The sequence below is a fragment of the Balearica regulorum genome, chromosome 2 (genome assembly GCF_011004875.1).
Source record: "Balearica regulorum gibbericeps isolate bBalReg1 chromosome 2, bBalReg1.pri, whole genome shotgun sequence".
Lineage (NCBI taxonomy): Eukaryota > Metazoa > Chordata > Aves > Gruiformes > Gruidae > Balearica > Balearica regulorum.
Window position 1 is genome coordinate 13,174,893 of NC_046185.1, and position 10,462 is coordinate 13,185,354.

Sequence of the window (10,462 nt, forward strand, 5' to 3'; positions counted from 1 at the left end):
AAAAGAGTCTGGCCCCTTCCTCTAGACATCTACCCTTTAGATACTTGTAAATATTGATGAGATGCCCTCTCAGTCTTCTCCAGGCTAAACAGCCCCAGCTCTCTCAGCCTTTCCTCATACGAGAGATGGTCCAGTCCCTTAATCATCTTTATAGCCTTCTGCTGGACTCTGTCCAGTAGTTCCCTGTCTTTCTTCAACTGGGGAGCCCAGAACTGGACACAGTACTCCAGAGAAGGGATGCTGCCTTTCTAATCAGGTGCTGGCCACCATTTGACCCACCTAGAGCAATACCTGGTACTGTCTCAAGTGCTTTGCAGTTGCCATACCCAGTGGTGCTATGGGTGAAAGCTCTTCTAGCAAGGGTCCACCAATGCAGCCCTTTCTCCAGTGTCAGAAGGGGACTTTCCTGAGCAGGAGCTGTGAGGCCATCGCTACCCAGAACACTTTCTGAGTCATCACATGCTTTTCCAGAGGTCTCATCATCCTAGTATTCAAGCATTTGAGTGCGCACTTAGATGGGAATACTCCATGGGAGAGCAGCAAGGTACTTCACATATACGATCATGGCCCCATGCAGAGGTGGGAATTCATTGCTCTTTAGTTAATAAGCATGGAAGCCAAGGAAAAGAGGGGTTTTACAAATGGTCGTTGGGTTGGGGGTCAATTTGTGGAAGGGCTGAGCACCTTCTGCTTTTTTTCAAATCAGAGAGGACTGTGAAGGCTCATTCTTAGGTGTCCCAAGATAGTCACTAGATCAATGGATACTGTAGGACCACGTGGCTGAAAGCAGCCTGCTCCACGGGACAGTGACTTACCCAGTCCCTCGTGGCAAGTACTTGTCCCATGCATTGAAAATCTCCCATGAGAGACACTTTGCTCCCTCCCTAAGTAACATACTTGAGTGTGTTATTAACCTCACAGCTTTTAATACTATCTACTTGTTTGTTATACCTTCTGCTATTCCCACAGAGATAAAGAACAATCGATTACCCTTTTTGATATCATTTTTTTGGTACATCTTTGAAGTTTATTAGGATGTTTCAAGTTCTGTAGACTAAACAAACCCAGCCCTTTCAATCTTTACTCATAAGTCATGTTTTCTAGACCTCTGATCATTTTTGTTGCTCTCCTCTGGACAATTTCCAGTTTGTCTGTTGTTTTGGTTGTGGGGGTTTTTTATTTATTTAAGTGCAGGGCCATGGCTCAACCTCACATTGCTGAGAAGGGCAATAAACCCCTTCTGTGTCTTACCTACAGCGCTCCTAGTCTCGCAGCCCAGAAGGACATTTGCTTTTCACAGCAGCAGCATATTACTGACTCGGGTTCAGCTGTGCTCGGGATTAAGGAATGCTTGCAAGTTTGGGCAAGGTTACATGGAAAGACTGTGGGAGATCCAGGATCTCCCAGGGTTATGCCATAACTACATCTTTGCTTTGGCTCACCAGGGTCCTGAGCCAGATCCCATTGAAAACAATAAGTCTCTCCATGGGCTTCAGCAAGGGGCTTTGGACCCAGCTCTATTGTGTTCTCAGCCGGGTTCATCGCTAATTCTATTAATTTTAACAGCGAATATTTAATGTTTGAGTCATTTTTTTATACTAGGGAAAAAGTTTCAGGGGGAAAAAAAAAAAGAAGGGAGGAGATAGATAGCGTTTTCTTTTTAACTTTCTTCCACTTCCCTTGCTGCAAACTCAGAGCTGAATCCTGCTGCACAGACAGTCTGTGGTAACAGGCAGCGTTGCTTTGATCTTAGCAAAGAGCTTCGTAGGTTAAGCCTGTGTTTTTTCACTGTAACCGTTTATCAAACAATACAATCCTTTCCAAGGGCAGCCTTTTTCTTGCGCAGTAATATGTTTATAATTATAACGCATTTCCTGCTTCTTTTTGATTAAACACACCTGACAAAGGAGGAAAGATGTCGATGCATAAATAAACGGGCACTCCAAGTTCATGGCTTCATCAGGCCTTTTTTTCCAAATGCCAAGGAGTTCACTGCGAGGTGAATCCTCTAGTTGAGAAGGAAACAATTGCGGAGGGCACATATGAATAGTGTACAGGGTAATTTATCCCTGGCATTGTTCCTTAGCCTGACCTGAGAGCCATTAATAATTGACAGCAGCAAAAACAATCCCTTTTTAAAAATATAAACATCCATACTTTTTTCCCAACTGCTTGAAAGCTCCCACACAGAAGTTAAACAGTCATGTTCTCCATGGCACAATAGAGCATGAATTCCTAGGTGCAAGCTCGCACCAGCAAAGGAGCTGAGACCTGCTAATTAGTGGGCTGCTAATAATGTTATTTCTGATGAGTTTGCCTGGGGTACAAGCAAAGCACGGTGCGTATGCAGAAACTGATGTCTCAGGCTGCCGTTGCCACCGAAGTCAATGGGGTTCCTCAGGGTTTGTGCTGGAGCACTAAGAGATTGATCTGGCCTCTTCTGTTTATTGAAGTTTCCAAAATAGTAGCAGAGTTGCGAGGAGCCCAACTGCGCTGTCACTCGGCGAGTCACCCACCGGCTCCAGCTGCCGCTTGTCACTTCTCTCCCTGGGGCTCTTTGTTTTCCTGCACTTCTTTCATGTTGCAAGAACCCTTTCTGAGAAAAGCAAGGAGCAGCACGTCTCGAGCAGCCCCAGGTCATTAGGTAGATACCTCGTGGCTGTTTTAAACACAAGGCATCCTCACAGCTGTTGGAGACATTTGGCTTTAGGCTGGGGGTGGGGATAAAATACTGCTGGAGGTGGGGAAAGGTGACAGAATCTGGTCCACTTCTTCATCTGGTCAGGAAGATATCTATAAACTATCCTCCTATATCTAATCCTCCCATGTCTAGTCCTCCTAAGTTTGTTTCTCAGTCAGGCTGTGGCTTTTGATGAATAAGCCACGTCCCACCACCCCTCCCTAAAGCACTCATGGTGGGGGCAGAGGCATGTCCCCTTCCTCAGGTTCACCAGTGCCACAGCTGTAGCAACAACCACTGAATTTTGCCATGGTCTTGGTGCGTCACTGAGGTGTCTCCCTGCTCTCAGACACCTCCTTGGGCCAAACAACTGGGCAGATGAGCTCTGCAGGTGACCTGCATGCACGTTTGTCAGATGCAATGACCGCCCAAAGCACCGGGACGTGACACCAAGGACTCTCAAGTCCAAATTTTCAAGCCGATGGGACTCTCCTGATGCGGCAAATCAGCCATAATCAATCTAAGCCTTAGAGCAGAGCCCTGACACCTCTCTGTAGGAGCCAGGGGACTGTGGGGGAATGTGCCCAGCCCCAAGGAGCGGAGAGCAAACTGTATAGAGGCTGCTGCAACGTGAAACTTGGCTACAAAGCTTCAGTGCTGGGAAAGTGCAGTGTTTTATCCAGATCAGCAGCAAGCTCTGGAATTAATAGGGTTGATTAAACCGTTTTGATGTGCATGGTATGTGGAGATAAGGGCCCGATTCCCAAGGGCTTCCAGTGAAAATTAGATGTTAACCATAACAGTACGTGACATTCCCTGACAGGGGTGAGGAAGGCTGCTGGAAGACAAGAGACAAGTACAAACCAATGGGGCAAAAGAGGCAGCTCTTGGAAGAGTAAAGTTACCATGAACTTGCTAGATCTGTTTTGATGCTGAAATGACGTGGACGCTGGCACCAGGCACATAGAAAGCAAGGGAACTATGCCTGCTTTATGTTGTTATGACACATATATTTCCCTGAAAATGACATTAAAGAGTACCAGAGGCTCAAACATTGTTCTGTTTATCTGTTCCCTGGGTAGGGCTCTTACTCTTAGAGACAGCCTGAGCACTGCAGAATATGGCCCCCGTCAAGAAAACTTTGCTTCTTGCATGAGGACTGTTAGAGCAAGCGTGTGATGGGAAGCCAGCCCAAGGGGTCAGGGCGTGCACGGCCATTGCCTGCTGCCACCCGGCAGGACAGCATCCCTTTGAGACACGCAAAGCCACCAGAGGAGACTCCCCTGCCACGCGCTGAGGTTTGCAGACAGGAAGCCAATGGCAAAGGCCAATTCCTCCCCAAGGTGTTGACCTGGGGTTCATCCTGTACAAAAGCATGGAAAGGCTCCTCGTCACCCAGGCTGTGTTTGGTGCCTCCATATGCGTCAGGCCATGCTTCAGCCCTGGGTCTCCCTTGCAGTGGAGCTTGCACCTTAAATAGCCATTAATGGGATCCCAAATTCCCCCTACCCATGGCGTGAACTAACTCATGCTTGTGCAAGCAATGCACACATAGCCGTGGCATCCTAAGGAGAAGACTCCCAGCAGCTTAACTGGGCACCAGCTCAAGTCTGCACCAAGGAGGAAAACAGAGAGTTCCTATGGATGTTCTTCAAGATGCTGTGATATTTAATGATAATTCAGTCCTTTTTAAAAAGAAGGCAGTCTTTGGGCTTGGGAGATGCTGGCTGAAGACCTGAAGGCTTCTAGCTGAGAGATCATGTTTAGAGTCTACAAGCGTTGTCTTTTTGCTCGTTATAACTTGGAACAAATGTCAGTAAATAGAGTCTGTTTCTTCTCCAGGCATAGGGGGCTCTGGAAATTTTACCAAGAGAAAAACAGCAACACCCAGTGAAAGAAGTGGTGCCTGCAGACTGAAATACAAATGGCAGAGAAGCCAAAAGCATGTTCACCCTTCCAAGCTTGAGCTTATGTTTTTAACAGCATGAAATGTGACATGCACAGTCAATCACTGATTTCAAGCCAAGAGTCTGTTATTTGCGATGGCAACATAAAATACATGGGTCCTTACCCCAAAGAGCTTACAGGAGATTCAGAGCAGAGGACACAGATGACCCTCAGAGCATCATCAACTGATGTTTCAAACCATGCAGCTCATTTGTTAGGCAAGAGCAACACCTTATGCCATAACCTTGATAACCAAGGTACACTTAAAAACCAAAAATTCAGCTCTTCCCTGTGGCTCCCTGTCCACAGCCTTTCCCACAGATCAGCACACAAGTGCCAAGGTCCAGAGCTTCCTGGAAACCCAGGCAACATGTGGTAGATGAGTGTTAGGTGTCTAACACCAACCTCTTCTGTCCCCAGGTGCCCCATAGCCAGAAGTCATAATTGTTACCCTAAAACATATCTAGGAGAAGAGGTTTTTTCCCTGTTTTTCAACATCTAGATTTTTCTTTTCCCCAGGAAAGGTAGCAGAAGGTTTGGGACAACTCTAGGAATGGGCACACAACTGGGAAAGTGGATCCCTTCTGCTTTTAAAAATGAATCCTTTATAGAGTGAGAAGAGAACATTCAGACAGCTCAGGGCTCTCTGATTTCCTGGAACAAGATATAAAAGCCATTTAGATTGACTGAAAATACTTTGGCATTGCCCTTTCATATTTCCAAAGCAATTTCAAAGATAAGGTGATAGGTAATGCAGATCGACCTTCCTAGGACTGTCACCAGAGAAGAGAAACAGCTGGGGAAATGATTACATGGATCATTTGGGTTTTGCCTTTATCATATTTCTTTGATTCTAGAATACGTTTTTGCTCTGCTGATCTGCAGCTGGACTAATGCAAATACATGGATTTTTCATGTAAATACGACACACCGCTTTGTGACTGCAGGATGGTGGTGAGCTCAGCTTGATCAGGAGAAAATCCCTTGCCCAGGTTTTAGTAGAAATCTGCAGACACATTGCTAGCAGAATCGTGGTACTGCTAGGCCCAGTGGGATATGGCACTTGCAAACAGCGTGAGTCATTTGCCCTGGAGCTGTAGGAGCAGAGAACTTCTGAAAATCTAGATCAGATTGGTGAATCAGCAGCATCTGACACAGTTTAAGAGGTTAAGCCTATTTATAGACAAATGAGGGTAATTTTCATAGCTGAAGGGATTGGATTATTTTTTTTAGTAAATTCATAATAAACTCTAGGGAGGAGAATACTGGATCTGTACTCAGTTAACTCCTCGGAGATGAGAGGAAGTATGTCCGAGACAGGGACGACGTCAAAGGAGCCAGCAACTGAAGAGTGCATTATCCTTGCTGCTTTGCTTTTTATTCCACTCACAGGATTAAGTTATGCTTTCAGGACAGTACAAAGCATCCCTGTGGAGCCAGACCTTGATCTCCCTGCCTGGCGCATGAGTGGGACTCCCCTGACACCCACACGAGCGCATTTGATGGAGGGGGAGCTGGGAGGGACAAATCTGATGCACACCAGTGGGAAACAAGTCCCTTCATTACAGGAGACTTTCTGTTCATCCATTTACATGGCTGGCAGTGAGAATATCTTTCTGTAGAATCATAGAATATCACAGATTGGAAGGGACCCATAAGGATCATTGAGTGTATTTCTTGCCTTACTTCATACCTTACTCTTAATTATCACTAATGGTGGACATTAGAGTTCGTTTGCCAGTGTACATCAGCAGCAGCGGAGTTACGTGGCATCATCAAAGTGAGAAAGGATGGGGCTCGCTAAGTGATCGTGGACAAAACGTGTTATTTTTTTTGTGTATCTGTTGCCACATCATTAAAATAAGGATGATACCAACCCTATGAGGGCATTGCGAATGAATCCACCAAAGCCTGAAAAAGGGTGTCATTCACCAATTGCCAAAGACTGCTGCTGTACAATCCCACTGCAACTATGTGCTATTTAGGAAGTAACCACACCTACAGAAACAGTGCTGCGCTCTTAAATGAATATACTGATGATCTTAAATGAACTGGTAATCAGCTGGATAAGTACAAAGATGCATAAAATGAATATAGGTCTGATTTTGACTGAGGCTACCCCCCAAAGAAAACAACCCTACATGCTCCTTTAAAGACTGCCAGTATTAGGAAAAGCCTTTGATAAATAACAGGGCTGAAGTTAGTCCCCACCTCCTTTTCCTACAATATATTTTTGTACACGGCTTTCCATAGAAATCAAGGATGGATTGAATATGGAGTTATAGACCCTCTGGGAGAAGAGCGGGCCTAATGAAAAGGCTACCCAGATATGAGAATCATCCCTTTGAGGTCATCTGAATCTTTTTTTATTTTATTTTTTTAAATTCACAGTAATGAGGTACGGAGCACTCCGTGCACTCATTTCATTCCCAAGTTTGCAATTTCAGATCATGCTAAACCATGGCATTTCCATAACATGCGTTTCTACACCCAAGGTCTGTAGGACCACGTCCTTGCTTGTTCTCTGAAAAATGCAAGTTTTTCAGTTCTTTCAATGTTTTCACCAGCCTTTCTGAGACGCCTTCTTATAACCTCCCCTCAGCATCTGTTTTATTTTAAAAGGATAAAAATGTATCAGTGTCTCACACATTCTTGCTACTTTAAAGGTTCTCCAATTACGTTATTTATATGAATCCATTCCCTTTTTTTGTTAGGGTTTGGTTTTGGGGTTGTGTTTTTTTTTTTTTTTTAGTTTAAATTTCATATAGCCAGTGGAAAGGACAGAGACCTGCAGGGTGTGTTGTTTTTAAAAATAATTTTATTTTGTCTGTTCTGTGATGAAAACTGCCTGCAAATGTAAGATTGCAAGGATTTTTGGGCACCTGCCATTGCTCTATTAACTTTAAGCTGATCCTAGGAACTGGCAGTACTTGACTATCCAGTTCCCAAGTAGCATTTGTGAACTGCAGGAGTCCTTCAACCTTGTATTCCAAGCACAGGTCCTTAGGTCCCTGCACTCACCACCTGCCTTGGTAAGCTCAACTCATCCTGAAATCTTAAAGCTGACAGAAGGCATCTCCATTCTTTGGCCTCTGCGTGACTGTCTCGGCACAAAAGGGGACACAGTGTAGAGATGCCCAAGCTGGCAACCCAGGAGATTCAACAGTGCACGCTTCGTCAGCGCTTGTCCAAGCCAAAATTCCCTAATTTAGTCCCTGGGGTAGATCTAACAGTAGTTGGGTCAATGCTTCAAAGCAGCCTCAGGGCATTGGTTAAGCCTCTCAGGACTAGTGTGGGGGTCCTTTGTGCTCCACCGTTTCTCACACCTTCCCAAAACCAGCTCCACTCAGTGTGCTTCATGGGAAGCAAGCAAACCAATTAACTGCTTTTGAAAATACTGGCCTCGGTCTGTATGATGAGATCCTCTTGATAACAGCACTGCCTGGAGGGAGTAAAAAGCTTTCCTTGTTTTCCTCAATCCAAATTCAAGCAAACTGCTGCTGACCTCTTCATTTTGGCCAGTTGATTTCAATGGGAAATGGACTGCATAGGGACCTTTGACCTCAAGCCTTGTATATTTTGACCTCAAGCCTTGTATATTTTCTTTAATATTCTTTTATCTTCACTAAAAAACATTTACTAATATTTTAAGCTAATGTTTCTCTTCAGAGGGTCACACACAGTTCAGCACGCATCTTGCATCCAAAGATTTCTTCAGGTCTCTAATGTTACGGTTTTCTAAACAGGTCGGGTATTTACTTGCTGTTGCTGAAGGGAGCAAGCAGAGCCTTTCTAGCTGACATCTAAAATAATGAAAGGAAAACCATATGTAAACCATACTTTCTGGAAATAAACTGACCCTTCTACATTTACAGGGTCAGGGGAGTACAAGCGACCCCACATGTCCCCGTGTGAGTGCCCAAGTTTCTACATAGCAGGAGAGAACAGGTCACACAGATGTAGTTACAGAAGTTGAAATGGGGATGCAGGGGAGACGAGGAAACGCCGCCAGATTTAGAGCAACAGGTGGTTCCTCCACAGCACCCGTGAGGGACGAGCAAAGCTGGGTGCTGAGAGCAACCTCTGCCGAGGTGCCTGCATGGCACGGGGTGGAAAAGTGTCTGCAGGGATGAGGCACCGTGGAAATAAACAGAGGAACTGGCACCCGCAGCATCAGCCCTTTCCTAGGATTGGTCCTGCAAGGAGCTTTGGAGAAACTCGACCCTGCGATAAGGACTGTACCTTAGGACTTTGGAAACACGGGGATAAGGCACCTGCTGTCCCAGACCACATGTGACTATCAACAAATCACTTGGCCACGATGTGCAGATTGCAGCGAGTGCTTAAATACCTTCATAGATGTGGGCATTGGTGTCTCAGTTCTCCTGTTTCGTTTCCATGCTGGGGAGAAAATAGCTCTTCCCTACCTCACATGTTGGAGAAGACAAATGCATTCAGCCACACCAAACGCTATTTGAAATGAGTTCCTTATTTTAGGGAGTCTACTCAACTCAGAAGAAATAACCCATTCCCGTGTTGCCAGCTCAGCATGGCCACCCTGTGTGACCCTGCAGGTTTCTGCCCGGCGGAGGACAGGTCACACAGAGGTGGTGACAGAAATCCAAGCAGAGCACTGCGATCTGGAGAAGATTGTCTGGCCCTGGGCAGCTATCGGAGTGAACTCATAGCAGGTCAAGAAAAGAATTAGCACTAGGTTTGAAACACAGTCTCTGGGGAAACTCAGAAAGGCTTCCCATAGACATTTCAGTGTCTCAGGTGGACACTGAGCTTGGTTCTCCACCATCCTACCCCTCATGGGGGCACTGGCACATAAAGTGCACGTGAAATGCCATAGAGCTTTAAGTCATAGTTTGCTTCCAATTCATGCTCTTGAGCCTGTCGAGGAGAAGGAAGAGCTGGGTTTTTACATACTAAGCTTACAGGATTGCACTGCTGCTATGTGGCTGGGGCTTTCAGAAGTTAAAGCCAGATGCAGCCAGACCCTTCCTAGTCCCACTGACCTTCTCCCACCGATGACTAACATCAGGCCTGCCTATACAAGCAGAGAACAGACAAGTCCAGAGCGCCAGTTCCTTGGCAGGGACTTAGTTTACCTTTCAGTGCCACATTTAACAACACTGGATGGCACTTATCGGAATAGATTTTCCAACAAGTGGCATGCCAAAGCCTTGATGAAATCAAGCCTTCTGTCTGATGTCAATCACCTACGCTCTGCCAGTGCAAAAGTGCTATCCATGCTGGAAAATCAAGACACAAGGAGTGCTTTGGCCCAGAAGCACACAGCTAAACCTGGCCTGTAGTAAAATGAGGTCACCAGTACATGGCCTTCAACCCCTTCTACACTTTGTGTTAAACAACAGATTTACCTAACTACTAGATGTGTTTCCATGTGTCTTCCTATCCATTTGATGAGGAGTCTTTCATGGCCACTAAAGCTGGAATATGTGCATAGACCTGGGTATCTACTGAGGTGCAACGAAGTGGAAGTGCATCCACCACCTTATTTTGCAGACATTCCCTAGTCTTTACAATAGATTGACCCAAACAGCTGATTACAAACGTGAAGATTTTAGGGTGTGGGCAAAGCTAATTCTCAGCTCATGGCCTGAGCCTATCCTTGCTAAATATGCAAAAATAGACATTGTTCTCACCCTAGATTAGGTTATAGTTTCAGTTCTTGTTGTTCCCTAGCGTAAATAGGAAGTATGTTCTCTGGCATCTGCATTAAGCCCATTTGCACCAGTCCCCGACGGCTGCGGAGCTGCAAGTTCTGCTTGTGGGTGGTGACTTTGCTTCCTGGTCTTTTGTTTTCAA